This window comes from Phoca vitulina, unplaced genomic scaffold (genome assembly GCF_004348235.1).
Source record: "Phoca vitulina isolate PV1807 unplaced genomic scaffold, GSC_HSeal_1.0 scaffold73, whole genome shotgun sequence".
NCBI lineage: Eukaryota > Metazoa > Chordata > Mammalia > Carnivora > Phocidae > Phoca > Phoca vitulina.
In genome coordinates this window covers 926,651-946,579 of record NW_022589776.1, presented here as the reverse complement: position 1 = coordinate 946,579, position 19,929 = coordinate 926,651, and the positions used below count along the sequence as shown (strand labels likewise).

General features: G+C 40.5%; 1 long non-coding RNA gene across 1 annotated transcript in view; it reads right to left on the bottom strand.

Moving 5' to 3' along the window:
* The window catches only part of LOC116625086, a 65,709-nt gene that overhangs the window by 8,285 nt on the left and 37,495 nt on the right, over positions 1–19,929 (bottom strand). Inside the window, exon 2 of the long non-coding RNA XR_004298000.1 lies at positions 992–1,308. This is a non-coding gene — a long non-coding RNA (uncharacterized LOC116625086). The remainder of the gene's footprint in view (positions 1–991; positions 1,309–19,929) is intronic.

Sequence of the window (19,929 nt, the reverse complement as noted above, 5' to 3'; positions counted from 1 at the left end):
GGATTTATCTGCAGAATATGGTCACTTCTCAGTCATTTCACTTCTACAGTAACTTCCCATTAAAAATCCCCACAGAGGGGCACCTGGGTGGCACAGTCAGTTAAGTGTCTGACTCTTGATCTCAGTTCGGGTCTCAGTCTCAGGGTCATGAGTTCACACCCCACATTGGGTCTACGCCCAGCATGGAGCCTAAATTTAAAAAAAATCCCAAAAGAGTGACAGAATCCAAGAATTTCAGAGTCAGAAGGGACCTCTGAGATTGTATCTGCTTCCATGTGTATAAAGATAGCAATGAAATCTATTTGTTGCTACCTGTATAAAGTTAATGGGCAGAATTTTCTTCTTTTAAGCAAGGTATGATTCAGAGGTGGCAAATTAGGGTGAAGCTAGACTCCCCCTGACTACCCTCACACCCAAATTCAGCCTGGTAGAATGAAGGGAATGGGGTAAAGGGAAGAAAAGGGAGCAAATCCATAATCTTACGTGTAGTGAGTTACCACAAGGTACTGAAAGGAAGCAGGGGTGAGTGTATGCGTGCCACATAGAGAAATACCTAGTAGAAGATGACTATTAAGAGACATCAGGCCCTAAGTAATGTTTTAAGTTTGCTTATGGCTCTGCTCCCTCTTCCTATGGGACATTATTCCCATATCAAGCTATGCAATGAAGAAAAGCAGCCTGCTAACACATGTTAAATGTGTGGTTAAAAAAAAAAAAAAAACATGAGAAGGAAGTAGTTTGCATAGTCCAAGTCAACCCTCATATTTCAAAACAAAATCAAAGAACACAACTTTCAATACCTCATCCAAATCCTTCTGTCTTAGCTTCTCAAATAAAAGTATAGAGTCCTCGTGTACATCCCCCTCCTCTCAAAGTTTATGTTGGAGTACCTCACTGAATAGGCCTGCTTCCATCAAGAAAAGCTCACAGAATATATCTGCTGGGTAATCACTATCCACAACAGATAAATGAGAATGTTCACAAAGCTCACCGTTTTGAAGGAGTTGGGGACGATACGATCTGTTATTCCTGGAGCCAGATGTCCCCATATTGTCATCAGCTGGATTCTTCCCTCCGTTGCCGTTAAGGAGAAGAAAAGTCTCTCTATTCCTTCTCAGCACCACCTTAGCATTCTCTATTTGCTGGTTCTCTCCACCACTACCATCTTGTTTCTCCATCTTCACTCTTTGTCTTCCTTTCATCCTCTTCCACTCCCTGAAGCAGCCATCACACTCTTCGCTCTGCCAATGTGATGAGGCACAAAACTCATCTGATACACAATATGTCAATGGAGTTCATATTGATTGCCTGATAACAAAGCAAAACCAAAATGTAAACAATTCAGTCATGTTCCATTTTAGAGAAGTTCGGTAATTCGCTGTTGTCAAGCAGGATGTGAGCTATTTCCAAATGTCTGCAGCTACTTCAATTCTAAATATTAGAAAGAAACAAAAATGCAGGGCTGGCCTTGCATGAAAGCAGTGGATCCCTTCAGTATAATTTGGGACCCAAAACAGGATGCTAGAGATTAGGAGAGGATAACAAGGATGTGAATGGGGGAAGAATAAATGCTATAGATTCACAGAGCTACCAGAAACTTAAGAGATCATCTGACTGAACTGCTTAATTTTTACAGATGAGAAGATAGAGTGCCATGGACTTTAAAAGATTATTCAAGATCACCTTGCTACTTAGAAGCTGCCAAGACTTAATTCTCCAATGATGCAATTTTTTGGTTTATTTTTTAATTGTATTACTTTTTCAAAAAAGGGGGCCTTGCACACCAACCATCTACCATATACCATATAACCAGATTCCTTTTTCTTTCATGTTAATAACTAGACTTCATTTTTCACCCACTCCATATCTGACCCATTGTCTCTTATATCTGGAATGCATGTAATTTGCTCATCTTCTCATTTTACCTCCTTGGTTTCATGATTTTGGAAGTGACTTTGGTCCCTCACCCAGGTCTTTGTTTCTAGTACTTACTCTCTGCTTAATCCTCAGGTCAACACATGATGCCCCAAATAGCTCCCATTCTCCATTGTCAACTTCTCATTTCCATTCATTCCTTAGGGCACTCAGAAATGAGTTAGATGTAGCCCTGCTTCCCTCCCCCAGTCTGAGCTTACAGAAAACTCTGTAGATTGGATGCTATACTTGCAGGGATTCGGGCTAACAATCAGCATGGATTCCTTGAGGTTTCACGGTATACAACTCCTAGAGTACAGATCCCTTATATATAACAAGGACCTCCACCTAGCAGCCTTAGTGTAAGTTCACACACCAACAACTCTGACCCAAGAACCAATGCAATGGAGGCTCACAGAAACCTGAGTTGCCACATCCTGAACAACTAATATTTTCTCAAAAAATGCAACCTATCCCAGGCTGTGACTGACTCTAGAAGAACCCAGATGCCTCCACGCCACAGTTATCTCTACAGATGGCAGCTGGGTCTGGTTGGTCTTTACCAGACTCACATTTCTGGTATCCTCTCTCATCCCATGATTTAATCTCTTCTATACTTTCATCATTATCACTGTTCTATGCTTCTTCTCCTTTACATCTTCCCTAACAATCTTTCACACACTTTCAGTCACCCCTTGGGCACATCCACAACGTGTCAGTCAGAATTGTTCCAGATTCAAAAGACTGAATGCAGCCACCCCACTCTCTGAATGTCTTTTACTCTTCCATTTCTTTCACTCAGTTACCCTCCCTATACCTGCTTTTTATCTTAACCAGATTCATCAATCCTGTGACCCCCCCCCTCCATCTTCTCCCAGTTAGCCCTTTTGTTTCCACTTCCTTCCTTAGCTGGCTCTAAATATTTAAAAATGCAGCACACCATTCCTAGGGAATCTCATCCATTCCTACTGGGTCAGACAATATCAAATCTTGTCTCCAGCTCAGATCTCCTCTTAAAGGTCATTGATACATTAAACTAATGGACCTTTCATCACTGAAGATTTCATAGACACCAAAAACTTAACATCTCCATAATTCAACCAATTATTTTCCTAGTAGATTTGTTCTCCTAAAATAGACTAAGTTCTGGCATCTATTAGAGAGAAAATTGCTTTCATCTATACCATGACAGCTGCCTGCCTATTTAATAACCTAAACAGAAAATTCAAATCATAAAGTATGCCTCATGGATTCCCCTACTGCTGCTACCTTGAGAAAGCATAGACTCAGATCCCCTAGACAGTTATCAACAATAACTCTTTAGTAGGGCTGCTTTCAGGCAATAGTGATAGAATTAACCAAAAATGGTTACAACTCTTAAAGCTATCCACTGTCATCTACATATGGCCTGGTTGACTACATTTTGGGTCTTCCCACTGTGAATCCTGATTGACTTGCTCTGTTATATGACCGGATAAACTTCCCTCATCTCTTAGTCTGGCATTTCAGATACAGCTTGCCTATAATCTTTGCTCATGAAATAGTTTCTCCTCAGTCATCTAGCCCAAGCCACACATTTCTTATGAGTTACTTCTTTACTGCCCAATGACCTACTTAATGTTTGCAAGTTTATTAATCACCTAATCACCTATTAATCACCTAATCTTTACTTATGCATTGCTTGAGTCCTTCACTATAAGCTTCATAAAGACAGTGACATTTTTGTTTACCACATTGTATCTTCAGTGCCCAGAACAGTAGTTGGTGCATAATAAGTGCCCAACAAATAAATATTTGTTAAATGCGTGAAAAAAAATGATGGCTCTCTGTTTTCTCGTTGGCAACTTATGGTTGGAGGAGAAATGAATAAAAAAATATTACTTTGGATTTTTAACAGCTTAAAATTAAGAAAGATGAGAGAGAAGAAAAATACTGGGGAGAAAAAAAAGTCTAAGTATAAATATGTATATTAAGGGGTGCCTGGGTGTCTCAGTCGGTTGAGCGGCCAACTCTTGATTTCGGCTCAGGTCATGGTCTTAGAGTCCTAGGATTGAGTCCCACATCAGACTCTGCACTTAGCAGGGAGTCTGCTTCAGGATTCTCTGTCTCCTGCTGCTCGTCCCCCTGCTCTCTTGTTCAAATAAATAAATAAAATCTTAAAAAAAATAAAAATATGTATATTAAGCAAATAAGTATATTAAATACATAGCTATAAATAAGAGATTTAGTGGTGAAAAAAATTAAGGTAGAGAACACTAAATAGTTAATAAGAAAAAAGATTTGTGAAAGAAAATGTGGAGAAGGTCAAGAAGTAGAATAGCACCTAGGTAATTAAGAAATATAAAACTTTGCATCCCTGATAATGAAGCTCTCCTTGGTTGGGAGTTGAATCTGTTATAATAGCAATAATGATAGCCATCATTTATTGAACTTTAATTATGTGTCTTGCACTCATAAATGCTTTAAACACAGAACTACAAAGGCGACACACTTTGGGACAACCAGGCAAAGAAAGCAGAGATGAAATCAACTGAGTTGGGCATGGGTAATGAGAACTGTATGAAAAGAAATCACAGCTGGAGAATTTTCAATATAAGACTTAACACTGGGGGTGCCTGGGTAGCTCAGTTGTTAATCATCTGCCTTTGGCTCAGGTCATCATCCCAGGGTCCTGGGATCGAGCCCTGCATCGGTCTCTGCTCGGTGGGAAGCCTGCTTCTCCCTGTCCCACTCCGCCTGCTTGTGTTGCTGCTCTCGCTATCTCTGTCTCTGTCAAATAAATAAATAAATAAATCTTTAAAAAAAAAAAAGACAACACTGAAAGTGTAAAAAACTCAACTGTGTAACTATGCTCAGGTACTAAGATTCTTTAAGCTGTAATAATGCAATTCATTGAATTCGTGGTCGTGGGCAAACTGTGGTGCTACCTGTAACTCACTAATCTTTCTACAATGTTTATAGCACCCCACTTTGTGAAAGGTAATGGGAAGACAGAAATACATAAGACAAATCTCAGTCCTAGAGACAGAGACCTGAAAGATGCCAGATGATTAAAGGCACAGGACAATGATGCCTACATAGGAGTCCAAAGTAGAAGTGACTCCCTGACTATAGGAGTAATAATGATAACATTTGGAAAGGACTTTAACAGAGGAAGATCAGACAGGAGCTTTTTCAGGGAGGGGGATTTACAGGACAGAATCCTTTGTTTCAGCACCAAAGACAACTGAGCACGTGTTCTTGTCTGAGGAACTGAGGTTATCATGGGCTTTCTCAATCTCCTTATACTACATCTCATCTATAACTGCATCCTCTCCTTTCCTTTCCTCCAGTCCCTGGGAAAGGGGAGAACTTTCTCCTGTTTCTCAGTTTCTCCCATCTCCTTGTAGATCTTATTCTGTTGATTATTCAAATCCTCTTGCTACTCTTCCTCAATCTCTTTATTGTCTATAAACTTGGTCATATCCTTCCCTTTCAAAACATATGTATTTGACCTTAAAACACAATCATCCATCCAAGATACTGCCTTCTGTTTTTTCCTCCTTTTTGAGGTCAAATTTATAGAAGGAGCAGATTATCCTACTGCTTTAACTCCATCCCTTCAGGCCCTACCACTCTACAGAAACAACTCCAGCAAGATCCCCAAAACCCCTTAATTGTCAAATGCAAAGGAATATTTCAATGCTTATCTAATTGATTATGCTATTGCCCTGTTTCCCAAAGAGTGTTTCTTAGTGCTATTATTAATAATAGTTATGTAAAAAGAAAGGAGAGTGATTCATGGCCAAATAAGCTTTGGAAACTTTACTTTGGAAATTAAAACTATGGGTTTCTTTACAGCAAGACTTCTCAGAGATAGTAATAGGCTAGTGTGCACGTACGTGCGTGTGTGTGTGTGTGTGTGTGTGTGTGATTCTGCAAGAGAAGTACGTAGATTTCAGCATTTCTCACAATAGTTGACCACAAAATAATCTTCCAAATAGCATTTCATGGGAGGATTATTCCTTGGAACAGTCTTTGAGAAATACTCTTTCTTACCCTTTGACACAGATGACCATTGATATTTTGATATTTTTTGATATTTTTTTTGATATTTTTCCTCCTTTGATTCTGATACCTCAGTTTTTGCTCTCCTCTTATATCCTTCCACTTCTCAATCAAACATTGCTTTCTCTACCCAAACTTTAAAATTAGTATTTTGCTTGCCTCTATATTAGATCTCTTCCTCTGAGTGTTTTTTGAATAATCTCATTTGCCATCCTGATTTTACTACTGTCTATGAACTACTGATTCTTAAATCTATGTGTTTAATCAAGATCTCTCACTGCATTTCAGAGCATACATCTAAAGGTCTTCTTAACTTTCCCACTTAAATATATCCCAAATACCTCTAACTCAACATGTCCAGAACTTTTTCCTGAAACCCTGATCCTTTTCTTGTGTTTCCTATCATGTTGAGGAATACCACTCTCCATTCAATCGTCTAAGCTAGAAAATCCCCCAAGACTTTTCCTGCCTTCCCTTCACATATTATTAGTCACAAATCCTACAGCTGTCCAAACTATGTAAATACTATACATACCTACAGCCTATAGATATCTAAACTATCTAGGTTTCTTCATTTACTGAACAAGTATTTATTGAGCACTAACTATACACCAGGTACCAGTCTAAGTGCTTTAGATACAGCATCAAACAAAATAGATAAGATCCCTTCTACCATGAGACTTACATTTTAGTAGGGACAACACAAACCATATACATGTGTTATAGGCTGAATGTGCCCTCCCCAAATTCACATGTTGAAATCTTAATTTCCAATATCTCAGAACGTGACTGTATGGAGATAGAGTCTTTAAGGAGGTAATTCAGTTAAAATGAGGTCAATTGTATGGGCTCTAATCTAATATGACTGGTATCCTTACAAGAAAAGAGATTAGGACAGACATGTGAAGACACATGGAGAAGAGGCTATCTATAAGCCAAGGAGAGAAGCCTCAGAAGAAACCAACCCTACTGACACCTTGACCTTGGACTTCTAGCCTCCAGAGAAAATAAATTTCTATTGTTTAAGCCACTCAATCTCTGGCACTTTGTTTTGGCAGCCCTAGCAATCCAATACAAAATGTAAACAGATTTAAAAAAAAAAAATTTAGGGATGCCTAGGTGGCTCAGTCATTTAAGAGTCTGCCTTTGGCTCAGGTCATGGTCTCAGGGTCCTGTGAGTGAGTCCTGCATTGGGTTCCTTGCTGAGTGGGGAGCCTGCTTTTCCCTCTGTCTGCTGCTCCCCCACTTGTTCTCTCTCTCTCTGACAAACAAATAAATAAAATCTTTAAAAAAAGAAAATTTTAGATGGTGAAAAGTGCTGTGAAGGAAATAAAACAGAGAAATGTGATGCAAGGACTAATGCTCAGAGATAAGGACCAGCCTAGCATATTCTAGGGAAAAAGATGGATAGAAAGAAAAAGTGACAGGAAATGAGATCAAAGAAATGGGCAGGGCCAGATCCAGAAAGAAAGCTCCAGCCCTGACACAGCTGCAACTCTCACACAAAAGTAAGAAGAGGAAGGAACACACTGTCCTTACCTTCCCATGTTGAAGTCAGTGCAGGAGAGAAAGCATTAAGTCTGTTCCCTGCTTTAAAGCAAACCCTAACTTGTAAGACACCGGACTCAACCCAGAGGACATCAGACTCTTACCCATAAGATTAGCTACTCCTGCCCCTTTGGAGAAAACATGTAAGAGGTAGAAAGAAACACAGAAACCACACCTCAGCTACTTCCCAGAAAGTATGGAGGGTTTGGAGGGACTTCCTTTCCATATGGGCCATAGAGGAATATGGAATGGGGAAGAAAAGAGTCTTCCTCTAGAATGCACCTAAATTTTCACTATTAATTTCAGGAATCATCACACTTTCAGGATTTCTACTAGTCAATAACATGTAAACACATTCACTCTACTCCTCAGCAAAGCTGAGGTTGCATGATAAGCTGAGGCTGACAGGTGGAAAGGTTGTGAGCCATCCTGAAGAACCATTTCTATGAGCTGGGTGATATAGGCTATTTTAAAAGACTCTAAGGGCACATAGTCCATCACAGGCCCTTAGAATTTGCTTAAAACTTACATAGACTTGGGCCCATTTTATATCGGCAGCCATAGTCAGAATAGCAATAACAGCCCCAAGAGCAATAAACATCCATGGACTATCTACTAGACACAAGTTGTGCAGGCCTGGAGGAATAGAATATAAAGTTCCATCCCAAACTTTAAGGTATAGTTTGGAAACTGCTATACCCAGGGTTTGCCTTGTTTATAGAATTTTGTCTTCTAGATAGTAGATTTTTATACCACCAAACCTACTGGCCTTTATAAGATGAAAAGGTTTAGGGAAATTTTCCAAATAATTATCTGGTACACAGATATAACTAAAACCTACATGGTAGACAGAATTCTAAAGAATTCTGAGGAACCCCCACAAGGTTCCCATCCCCTGGCTATTCAACACTAATCTAGGTATTGCTGTGAAGAGATTTTGCAGATGAAACTAAAGTTACTAATCAACTGACCTTAACATAGGAAAATTTCCTGGATTATCTGGATAGATCCAATGTAATCACAGAAGCCCTTAAAAGCAGGAGTGAAGGCAGAAGAGTCAGAAAGATGTGGAAGAAGAGGTAAGCAGAGGGAAATGCAGAAGGGGAAAGTCAGAGAGATTTGAAGCATGAGAAAAACTCTGAAGATGGAGGAAGGGGACCAAGAGTCAGGGAATACACGTGGCCTCTAGAAATGAGAACCACCTCTGACCAACCAACTGCCAACATGGAAGCAGATACCTCAGTCCAACAGCTACATGCAACTAAATCTGGCCAAAATTCTGAATGAGCCTGCAAGCAGGCTTAGACTCAGAGCCTCCAGATGCTTGCTGCTGCCTTAGTTTCAGCCCTGTGAGACCCCAAGCAGTCCTGGATGCCATGATTGGACCTCTGAGCTACCGAAGGGTGAGATAATAAATGAGTGGGGTTTTTTAAAGATTTTTATTCATTTGTTTGAGGGAGAGCACAATTGGGGGGCAGAGGCAGAGGGAGAGGGAGAAGCAGACTCCCTGCTGAGTAGGGAGCCCAATGCAGGGCTCAGTCCTGGGACCCTGGGATCATGACCCGAGCCAAAGGCAGACATTTAACCAACCGAGCCACCCAGGTGCCCCAAATGAGTGTTGTTTTAAGCTGCTGAATTTGTGGCAATTTGTTATGGCAACAACAGAAAACTAATACAGCCCAAGAAAGTTAATACATTATAAGGCTAACAGAGAAGCTGACTATAGAAGGAACAGAGGGTAGCTGAGTATTCTTTTGCACAATTTTTTTTTTAAAGAGCACTGAACTTCAGGTTAGTGAACACTCTTGTCTTTCCTTTAACTAAAGTTTGGCTGTCTCCTTCTGGACTCAATGCTAAGGAGGAATATATTTTCAACAAAGAATTTAAATTTAAATTTAAAAAGGTCCCACCACATTTTACCTTTTTGGAAATAACAAGATGCCTATCAAGACAGAAATTTTAAAAAATGTCTTTGAAGATTTTGATAGATGACATTATTATACTTCTAAATATTCCAGTTTCCCTTTCTGTGGTGTCCTTCCCTGAAGGACTATCTATCACCCTCCTTGACACCAGGCTTAGCCATGTGGCTTGCTTTCGTCCATTAAATGTAAGCAGAAGTGATGTTTGCCACTTACAAGCAGAAGTTTAGGACTCAGCATGTGGTTTGCTGGGCTCTATTTCCTCTTCCATGAGCCTGGCAATGCTCCAGATAGAGGCTACACCATCATGCTGGCTCCCACAGTGAAGACGATGTGGAGCAGAGCCTCAGCTGACCAATGATGGAAATGTAACTTGAGCAAGAAATAAACCTTTATTGATATAAGCCACTTGGATTTGTGGGTCATTTATTACCACAGCGCAACTCGGCTAAGTTGACTGATATAGGTGTGGTGCTAGAAATGCCAACCTCTTTAATATCTAGAAGTCAGTAAATGAGTCCACATGATGCCAACACTTCTGTTCAGGGTGAATACATATGAAAGGCACCTCTTGTTATGCAAAGATAAGTTGAATGACATTGTCCAGGGAGGGCAAACTGCCCTAATAAATGTTATTAGTTAAGGAAGGATAGGCTCTTCTACAATAACAGATAGACCCTCCCAAATCTCAAGAACTCACAAAATAAAAACTTATTTCTCATGCTTCAGTGCAGGTTGGCTATTCTCCTGGATGGCTCTCCTCTAAGTGTTAGCTCAGGGTTCAGGCTAGCCCCAACTTGCAGCTCTACTGTCTTGGAATCCTTTACTTCCAGTCACAGAGATACAGGGAAAGAACACATGGAAGATCTCACAAGAAAGGTTTTATGGCAAGTCCTAGGAAAGGTATGGCACATGGGCACATATCCTCTGTTCAGATCTCATCACAGGTCCCACACAGATGCAAGGAAGGCTGGAAGATGAAGTCTCCCTATGTGACCAGGAAGAAAAAAAGAATGATTTTATGAACAGTTACGATTTTTTATCTGTCACAACAGAGCGGTATTTTTATAGGAGAAGGGTATAAAAGACACTGAATTTTGAGCGGCTTTGAAAGACTATGATGACATTTGGGTGGTAATGGACACCAGGAAAGATGGGGAATGTTGATTCTGGTCTTTGAAGTAGGTAGCAGTTACTAGAACCCAACTAAACTTCTCAGTGTGGGTCAGCTTGTTCCCTGGCATGTCTGTGTATGTGAACCAAAAGAACTTTCTGTGGGAGCCATATCCATAGGGACCAAGTGTCGATGAAGAACCACTGCAGAAAACAGAGGAGTCTGGACCACCATGGGCATCACTGCTGCAATGGGCAAGCCCTGCTGAAGAGATATGCAGGGTGGGTTTTCAGCAGAAATACCAAGTGGTGGTGGGCAAGGGACTGACCAGATCCGTCGTCTCTATAACTAGCATTGGAAATGGGTTGAGTCCTTTGCACCAAGTAAACCCTAAAGTTCCTAGCCAACTTAAGTAGGAGAGCCTCAAAAGAGAAATCCTGGTCTTCTTGCTGATAAAATATGTCACAGTTCAAGCAAATAATTAAAAAGCAAAAAGATGCCTCATGTTTAATGTTTGTTGAGCAATTCATTCTGGTTAACTGAAGAGAAAGACAGTATGAAGAGAACAGAGGACAGGAAAGAGAGCTTCAGAATGGAAGACATCTAACATGAAAAAGCAATGTATCTATACTACTTTCGTTTTATTTTTAATCAGTAATCCCTGGCCCTGTAGCAGTGCAAGATAGATCAGCCGGTCAGAGCAATACCCACTGAGAGATGGACAGCTTTGTGTGAAGTGATTCCACTTAGGAAATTCAGGGACTAGAGAACAGAACAGCATTTCTGGTCTGTGTTTTGAGTCATGGGCAGAGGTGAAAGGATACCCTTCCAGTACATAATTAAATTACTGTGCAACTGTGGGGGTGTTTGATCAACTTCTTACATAAACAGGATCTACATGTGAGAACATTTTCAAAGGTTGAACACGGAGCTTTACTAGAGACAGAGCAGCAGGTGGGGAGCCAGCCAACCAACCAATCAAATAGGACCAGAATTCACGTTCTGGAGCCCACTGGGCTCCTTGCAACCTCCCCCATTTGCTCAACCCACTCAGACACAAACCTAAGAGATGTAACTCTCACCTGTGGGTTGCCCCTACGCAAACCCCAACTGCACATCTGATCTAATCTAAAGAAGCCTTTCATATAGAGAACACACTTGTTCAAACCAACCTCACTTATGGGAAAATGGCATCTCTGCTCAAAAAGCATGATTTTCCCTTGGGAACTATCAAATTATTTGCTCTCACTAAAAGTGTGGAATCATGGACTTGTTTTAAAAAGCTGACTACTGTCTCTAGCTGTTCATCATAAGATCAACTGTTTGACCCAAGGGTCTGTGATTATTGTAATCATCCAGTTGTAACCCAGACCCCCATATGCCCATGCTGGGTAGCAGTTACAATGTCTGTCTTTGATCTCCTCAGCCTTTGAACTTTATTGACATGGGCTCCAATTCCCCAAATCTTATCCTTCCTCTGGTACCCCAGTGTCTCCTGTTCTACTGAATGAGGGCTAGCCTCTCTCACTGTGGGCTCTATCCTTATAGTTGTTAGTCTGCTCAACATATGTGTGACCACTTGGCAGTGGGCCCTTTCTCCCAGCAGAGCTAACAGAGCAGCTGCAAACTTTGCCATTGACTCCTACTTCCCTACCCTTGCCATTGCAGATTTTCTGCCCCAGCTCTGAGTCAATCTCCAAAGAAGGCCTGGTATTTTAATTCACAGTATTCTTTACCCCAGAACCAGGGAAATGTTCTCAAACAGTAGGCCAGAATGCATTAGAGTAACACCTTCCCGAGATTAACCCAAAAGTGATCCTCCTGGGCACCACAGGAAAATAGTCTTCCTTTACATTGCACCCAGCATAGTGCTAAGCCCTAGAGTAGAGCAGATCAATAAGGTACTATCTGTGTTGTAAAGGAGCTCTCTGCTTCTAGGTTACTCTTGCCTAAATTTGGTAGGTACACAAGCCAGTGAGCAGGCAACTTCTTGAGCAAGTGCAGTCTTATAGAGACTCTAAATTACAGCACAGAGTAAGAACAGTTCTTGGTAAACCATAATTATTGGAAAGAACCAAGGAATTCCCCAGTTGGTATTAGGGGTAGCACCTAATTCTGGATTCTTTTGATTGAGCTTGAAGGAAAGGGAAAAACAGATTGTTCATCTGGTTATTTGGTTTTCCCTTCTGACAAGTTGCCAGATCAATGCTTTTGAGAAGATTTTGTGATCCCAAGGCAACTATGTTTTCTGTGTAGCCCCCTAGAGGGTGACATATAACTGCCAACAAAACAAGAAACTTCAGGAAATCTTTCAGCAAAAAAAAAAAAAAAAAAAAAATAGCTAAAGTAATCACATTGTATCAGCATGCAAGTACTTAACCTAGAACAATAAATTATAAAGGGTGAAAGCAATGAAGATATATTAATAGTACAGAAAAGCTTTAAAGTAGTTAGTCCTCACAATACCCCTAGGTACTTTATTACAAAAAACACCTAGGTTCTTCAGAAATTTCCCAAGGTCAACTACAGAACCAGGAAGAGAACCTCACTTTTATAATTTATGCAGATCATAAACCTGGGGAATACTAAAGGGTGAACTTGACCTAAAACCTTCCATATGTCTTCCTTCCCCTCTTCTTAAGATGTGGGTCTTATGGAAATAGGCATGTTCGGAACGATGTGGCTGTTGAGCCACATGGTTCCTGTTGAGTAACCCTGAAGGTTTCTTTTGTTGTTTTGTTTTTTGTTTTTCCCTGAAGGCATCTGGAATATGCCAGTGTTTTCCTAAACCAAATGGGAAGCAAGAGAAGCTATAGATACAGCTAGGAGGAGGGAGGGTGGTATTGGTCAAGGCTGGCAAAACAAATAGACCTCTCAGGCTCATGAAATATCCCTGGACTACTGAGCTCTGGGATTCAGCTGCAGGTCACCCTCTTGTCCTGTTCAGAGTTTATACATTGCTACTAAATGATTCTCCCTAGACAATATGGGGTCTCTGTTAGGCTATGTCTCAGCTTTCCCAATTACAGTTTCTGTACCCCACACCACAGGTTTCTTCCAGTCAATACAGAGCACTTTACCTTCCACTATAAGATAAAGGTCAGAGTCAAAACCAAAGAGTTTCACAAAAACAATAACCGCCTTGTTCCCCACAACCCCTCTCTACCCCATAACCTCCCCAAAGGGAAAAAAATGCAAGAAGGATCTTGGTTTGAATGGAAATTGATTAAACTTTTTTTTTCCAGTTTCAACACTATTTTTTTAAAACTCTTGGTTTCTAGTGACCTTTCAAATACAGAATAATTAAATGCCGAAGTTGTTATAATTGAAAAACCTAAATTCAAAAGGCATCTAACAATTTTGCCAACTCTTATTTTGGGGGCGTACAAGACCCTGACATTTTAGAGGCTCCCTACCTCCTACCAGCATTGCTATACCTTGCCAGGGATGCTGATGCCTTTTAAATAATGAAAGAACTATGACTCACAGCTCCAAAATTTCTCATAAGAATTGTATTCTGTATCCGAAAATTTAGGATAGAATGTTCCAAAAATGTGCTGAGCTATAGAGATAGATAGATAGATGATAGATAGATAGATAGATAGATAGATAGATAGATAGATAGATGATAGATAGATGACAGATTAGATTAGATAATAGATGACAGATAGATGATACGCTGGATTAAATAGACAGATACAGATACAGATCTAGCTTTCTCATACATCTCCGGCATATCTCAGCTGTAGATACAGCTATCTACAGCTGAACATATTTCATATATGGCACACATGTGCATAAACAGACACACACACATTCAGATTCTGCTGTCTGGATATCCCTAAGCATTCCAGACTTCTAGAGAAAAAGTTTTTTAACTACTCTAATAAAATGGCACAAGTACCCTAGTTCCACACAGAGGAAATGCCTCACTCACAGGACTGGGAGAGGGGATGATGTCTACTTCTCTTCATTAGCCTGTTCAGCAGCCGTATTCGCCATGACTACCTGACTCTCAATTGCTGGGCCTGCTCTCCTCTTCTAGCACTGCCTTGCCTACATGAATACCAATCTTCTTTGTATTCCCTAAAGCACCACTAACTTGAATGTGTGTGTGTACCAGAAGTTTAATGAAAATTTAGGGGCACTTGGCTAGCTCAGTCAGTGGAGCATGTGACTCTTGATCTCAGGGCTGTGACTTCAAGTCCCATGTTGGGCATGGAGCCTCTTTAAAATTAAAAAAAAAAAAATTAACAAAAATTTAGAAAGGGGTACAGAAAAGCTAAGAAACATAGAAATATCAGTCTTTGCTGACCTAAAGTTCCTTCACCACCTCCACCACAAATAACATGCCACTTGCCAAGGATTTCCTCAGGTGCCCTATCGGATGCCTCCTCCATGGATGTCCTCCCATCTCTCATATTCTGAACCTCTCTCCCAGGCTACCCATGTATGTGCAGTCCTCTCGCTCTATTATGCAGGATAATTCTCCTCTTCTTTTGTCTTCCCTTCTCTTCCCAAGACACTTACCAAAAAGACCCACCAAAATGATTTTTCTAAGCAAAACACTGTTTACTTAAAGTGGATTTATGCTATACCCAGGAAAAGTAGAAATAGCTATAGTCGGTTTTTGTTTAAAATGACATTCCTTTTCTTTTTTGCCATATGCACACATGTGCACACACACCTAGCACAGAAATTTTAAAAACATGCCGTGACACCTCCCTGTTTAAAATTCTTTTGGAGGTTTCCCAACAAAATGTGAAACCCTTCCCAAGGCCTGTAGGACCTAGTCCTCACCTTCCATTCTGGCTTTACCTCCTGCAGCTCCCGCTCTTGCTCCCTGTGCTCCAAATACACTAGTTGGAGCACATCAACTCATCCTTGCCCCAGGAGCCTACCACTTACCTATCCCTCTGCATGGGGCTGGTTTCTATTACTTTACATGTCTCGGCTTCAGTGGCACATCCCTGGGAGGCCTCTTTAAGCATACCATTGATATAGGTTATGATGTTACTCTCTGTTGAAGCACTAATAACAACCTGCAACTACTTGATTACCCATTTATCTATACCTCCAATGGATTATAAGCCTCATGGGGCAGAGATCACAATTGTTTCATTCTCTACTATATCCCCTACAAATTCATACAATCTATGGGTAATAGCAACATATGGCTGAATAGATGAATGAACGAAGCACCTTCTTCTTAAAAGGTGTTGTGCTAGGAACTTCATACATAGGTATAAAAATATGCTTGTGCCTCTAGGATCTTACCCTCAAACAGGAGGAATAAGACTTATAAATAAATTATGACAAAATGAAAATGTTACTGTAATTCAGAATAGGAAGAAACATTAGTTAAGATAACCAAAGACTTTGTAGATGAGTGGGTATTTGAGATGAACACTGAGAAATGGGTAAGATCACAAAGGATGGAAATTGCAATATTCCTGGTAGACTAAGCAAAGACATGCATATATGAAGTACAAAGCATCCGTGGCAGGGTGACGTATTGAATGAACAGTTTCTGCTTAGAGGAGGTTTGTGTTATGTGGGTTAAGTGGGGAAATGCAGATTGGGGCCAGATTTTTGAAGCTCGTTGACTACCAGAATAAGAAATTTAAACCTGTAGTTTCCTAAGAGAATATTGACAGGATTAAACTTAAGCAAAGGGAATCTTGCAGTGGCATATAAGACCAATTGGAGTGTGTATTCATTTGCCAGGGCTGCCATAACAAAGTACAAACAAACAGAACTGTGACCTACACAACAGAAATTTATTTTTTCAGAGTTCCAGAGTCTAGAAGATCAAGCTCAAGGTTTTGGCAGATTTGGTTTCTCTTCAGGCCTCTCTCTCTAGCTTGCGGATGGCTCCCTTCTTCCTGTGTCCTCACATGGTCATCTCTGTGCGTGCATGTGATGAGTGTCTCTCTGTGTCCTAATCTCCTATTAGGAAACCAGTCCTTTTGGATTAGGGCCCACCCTAATGACCTCATTTTAACTTAATAACTTTTTAAAAAAGATTTTATGTATTTATTTGAGAGAAAGAGAGAACACACAAGCAGGAGGAGAGGCAGAGGGAGAGGGAGAAGCAGACTCCCCACTGAGCAGGGAGCCCGATGCAGGGCTCAATCCCAGGAACCTGAGATCATGACCTGAGCCGAAGGCAGAAGCTTAACCAACTGAGCCACCCAGGCGCCCCTTAACTTAATAACTTTTTAAAAGCCTTATCTTCAAATACAGTCACATTCTGAGGTACTAGGCATTAGAACTTCAACATATAAACTGGGGGTGAGGGGGGTGGAGAGGCAATTCAGCCCATAACAGAAAGTGAGGAAGGAGAGGGAATAATTTTTGAGACTGAATGTCAGCATGTCTCATCTTCCCTTTCTGAGCATCATGAGGCCCCTTCCTCCCCTGTTCATCCCAAAGAAATTTTGAGGGGTCTTGAGTATATTCAGGAAGGAAAGAAACTTTAATTTTGCTGTAAGGAAGTGGAGCACAATGATATTTGGTTAGTAAACATTCTCTGCCTTCCTTTTACAATGAAGTTCTTACAAAAGTTGAAATTGAGTTTTTAAATCCCGAATGTTTGATCTATGAAGACCCTGAGGAAAAAGCTTTCCTGGGCCTTCGTAGGAATGGTTCCTTTTCTCCCCCACCATGGACTGATTGTTACCTAAGGAATACTAGAACCTTTGTAAACAATTATGTTTGTTTTTCTTATTGGTTCCTAGACAAGCCCATCCCCAACAAATGTAGTGAATGAAATTTGTGTTCTAAGTTCACTCCTGGCTCCACCTAAGGTCCCCACCCTTAATTTCCCAATGTCTCATTTGTCCTATATTTATTTATATATTTTTTTTCATTTTGTAAGCTTTGTACACTTTCTTAAATCCTCTTTGTACCAGGGTAGAGTATTTAAAAAAATAAATGTTAGGGGCGCCTGGGTGGCTCAGTCGGTAAGCGTCTGCCTTTGGCTCAGGTCATGATCTCAGGGTCCTGGGATCGAGCCCTGCATCAGGCTCCCTCCCTGCTCAGTGGGAAGTCTGCTTCTCCCTCTCCCTTTGCCCCTCCCCCCACTTGTGCTCTCTCTCTCTCTCTCTCTCTCACTCACTCTCTCTCTCAAATAAATAAATAGAATCTTTAATAAAATTAAAATAAAAAAATAAAAAAAATGTTGAATTAAGAACAATGGCAAAAACCTGACATTAACTTTAATAATTTTATTTCATAGTAAAAGTCCTGCAAATCACAGTTCTCACTAGACATGTGTCTATAGCCATAAAACTAATGATAAATTGACAGGAATAAATCGAAAGGGAGGAGAAAGAGGAGGTTCTCTTGTTGTAGGAGCCTATGTCTCATGGTCAGGTTCTCCCTCTCTCCCCAAAGCAGCTGCTCTCTATAATCCTCCCATGATGTCCAGCCAGCGACTCCATTCACACACTGAATTGTTCCCTCTCTTCACTGCCCCTCACCATCAATCCTGTGCTCATTTCTCTGAACTCTGTTAGCCAGGAGGTATCCCTTTTGTTCAGAGCCTAGGATTTAAACCTGGGCAGTGGTCACGTGTGAGATATTCCAGTGAATCCTATGAAACTACCAGCTCACATTCTGACTGTACCTAACGTTTCATAACATCCTGTCTAACATCAGGATCTGTTTTATGTATACATGTCTCTCCACATAAGCCATCAATTTGAAGGGAAGATTTATATCTCTTTTGTGAGCCCCTCAAGGGTGTCACCATGCTAGGGACCTAGCACTTCATAAATACTTACTAATTTAACTGAATTTGGTGCCTCTAAAAAGCACAGAAAAGTTAGAAATAGCAACAGCTAAAGGAGAAATGGAAGCTACAGGTCCAAGAAATAACCTCAATTAATTTACGTCTGTATGGAAACTTTACTGTGAGACCAGAAAAAAACCACATGAGCGCTGACCACAGGACACTTAAAAGAGAGGAATCCAGTGGGAGGAAGGAAGGGGGTTATTGCTCACCATGTTATTTGGAGAAATATTCAGCCTCAAACAAAAAAAAATTGCAGTAAAAAAAAAAAAAGCCATAGGCTATAAAAGTAGGGAGAATGTACACAAAAAAATTAAAAGACTGGCAAGAAAACACACATTCGTTAATACCACTGCCACGCACATATTATTTAATCTTCTCAACAAACCTGTGAGGCAGGCACAGAAGGAAACAGGCTGCAACAAGTAAACAACATCCTACACTCACACAGCTTCTAAACTATGAAGCTGAGAGCTGAGGCCCAACGCATGTGATAAGAAAGCACAAGCTCATGATTCAATACTGCACATTGGGCTTAAAATGTGAGGGGATTAGACAGAGATGTAAACAGTGTGAGGTAAGTTAAAAGAGAAGGACATTAAAAGAATGGGGTGAAGTACACAAGGTGTTCAAGGTAGAAGTTTCAGGTTGAAAAATCATGAACACCAGACCTATACAAGAACATACATGTCTCATCAGTATGGAGCTACTTCTTAAAAGGCACCAATCACCTCCATGATGTCCACTTTAGTCCATAAAATTTGATAGTTCAATCAATGTTCCTCCTGGTTCCTGTGATAATTCTCTTTAAGTTCTCACAGTTAAGAGAAATTAACTTTTCTCACTAAAATGAAATTTCCCTGTCTTCCTCTTTCATAGCATAGTAACTGGGCACTCCCAGGAAACCAAGAAAACTGCTTATTTGTGTAACACAACTATTTTTTTTAAGATTTTATTTATTTATTTGACAGAGAGAGAGATAGCAAGAGCAGGAACACAAGCAGGGAGAGTGGGAGAGGGAGAATCAGGCTTCCCACTGAGCAGGGAGCCTGATGCGGGGCTCGATCCCAGGACCCTTGGATCATGACCTGAACCGAAGGCAGATGCTTAACAACTGAGCCACCCAGGCGCCCCCAACACACCTATTTTAAAAAAGACAATCCCCTAAGAGAAAAAAACAAGCCACAAATGGGAAGAAAATATTTGCCAAGCAAAGGAATTTTATCCAAAACGTATAAAGAACTCAACATTCAACACTAAGGAAACAAATAACCCAATTTAAAAATGGACAAAAGCTCTGAGAAGACACTTTACTAAAGAAGATACACAGATGGCAAATAAGTATATGAAAAGATGCTTGACACCATATGTCATTAGAGAATTGCAAATTAAAACAAGGAGATACCACTACACAATAATTAGAATGACAATAATCCAAAATGCTGACAACATAAAATGCTAATTAGGATGTGGAGCAACAGGAACTCTCACTCATTGCTGGTAGGAATGCAAAATGGTACAGCCACTTTGGAAGACAGCTTGACAGTTTCTTACAAAACTAAACAGTCTTACCATATGATCCAGCAATG